This window comes from Macaca mulatta, chromosome 11, assembly GCF_049350105.2.
Source record: "Macaca mulatta isolate MMU2019108-1 chromosome 11, T2T-MMU8v2.0, whole genome shotgun sequence".
Classification (NCBI taxonomy): domain Eukaryota; kingdom Metazoa; phylum Chordata; class Mammalia; order Primates; family Cercopithecidae; genus Macaca; species Macaca mulatta.
The window spans coordinates 9,873,210-9,875,099 of record NC_133416.1 but is presented as its reverse complement, the minus strand read 5'-3'; positions in this window follow the sequence as shown (position 1 = coordinate 9,875,099).

Genomic DNA, 1,890 nt, shown 5'->3' with positions numbered 1-1,890 from the left:
TAATGTAGGCTGATTTTTTTTTTTTGTCTCCAACATACATTCTTTACCTTTTTTCCTCCCTGCTCTATGCCCCAGAGAATTAACCACTTTGAATAGCTTCTACAGACTTCTTTGCTCTGGCTTCCAGTTGGGTCCAGTCATTGGAGGGCACTGCAGAAGAAGAGAATGGAATGAATTGGGATATGTATTTCCAAGGATCCCTCCCTATAGTTTGATAGAGTCCCTTTCCTGAAGGCAGCAAATCCTGTCTAGGGCCCCTGTCTAGTCTGGGTTGGGTTCTGGAAATGATTTCCTCTCTTTGCACTCTCAAACCCTAGGATCTTTAAGCTTCCCTGTTGTTAGCCCTGAGGGTGCTTCATCATTCCTGGTTGATCTCCCCTAATCCTCCCTACACATTTTAGTGTATTTTTTTTTGTTAAAACTCTCAATTAATTGCCTTTTATCATGCTTTTTCCTGCTGGGGCCCTGACTGATACATTATATGACTTTTTTTCACCACACATGGATATGTGGGCTATGATTCATATCTCTTCTATGTGCCTTCCCCCCGGCTCCCCTGCCACTGGAATTACCAAAGTATTTGTGTGGTCCATATCAGAGCCATGGGTAGATTACAACTCTTAGCACTGAAGCCAAATCATTTTGAAATTTTAGCACCAAAAGTCCCACATCCTGGGAAATGCCTTAGTCCCAGACAAACTGGATAACTGGTCAGCCTAGCTGTGACTCTGGTGTAGATTTGGGTGTGCACTTTCACAAGTCCCCAGTGATATGTGACTAGAGTACTATGGTGAGACTATCTGAAAGTTACTACACAATTACACATATAAGATAGTCCAGCAGAAGATAAATTAAATTAGGGTAAATACAATCCATTTTAGTGTTTAGCAATTACCTGGAGAATACTTTTTGGGGGGCATGACTATAAGACCATCATTTCAGAATGGATTGTTAAAAATTAAACTTCTGCTTGAAGATGGTGGAGTCATGTTGTCAGAATCCTGGGCACAAGGCAAACATCATTTCCCCAAACCTGGACATGCCATCTGACACATGGTTTAACATGATGGGACAGATGATAGAACCTGGAAAAGGCCACTTAGATTAAGCTGGAGATGATTACCTACCAGAAATTCAGAGTGTTTTTAGGAGACACAATTTCCATCCCAAGAGAAAAGACATTTCTGTCTTAAGGCTCAATAATGAGGTGGCAGGTAGCTGAGAAAGGAAGATGACCTCTGGAACGCCTGAGGGTGTCAACCTCAGGAAGCCACTAGTGCTCTCAAGTCATGTGTTTCTGAGACTAGTTCAAGGTACTTGACAGATGGTTCTGGGTGCTTAAAACCAAAGAAGATTGTAGGTAGACATCCCAAATGTTGCCAGAAAGCTCGGGAAAGCACACTATATTCATAGTAAGGTTAACTGGCCCATTCAGCCCTGGTATGGGCAGGAGCAAAGCTGAGTATCCTTCTCTCTGCAAAGCCTAATCTGACTATACCCAATCCCTTTGCCAAACTTCTCTCAACTGGTGAAGCTGGTAAAAGAAACTGTTTCCTTCCATAGCAGGAGACAAGGTGCAGGCAAACAGATCCTTTTCTGTGGATTGACCCAAGGGCCCATGAGAGAGTTGATGGGGAATTAAGGTGGCAATTAAAATCTCTGAATGCTACTTTTCAAAGTTTTAGGTAACTGGGGCCCCTGGATAGCCACACTGGATACCCTTCTCTCATTCTCACCAGAGAATCGGCTTCTGTGAATGTTTGCCTGCTGGTACCCCCATTGAATTGCAATAGACTTTAACCTGCCGCCAAGGTGGTGGCCTGAGGCACCTGGAGAGAGCCTGGGACCTGAAAAAGACTGGCCCCATAGCAACACCAGCTCTACCAGTAT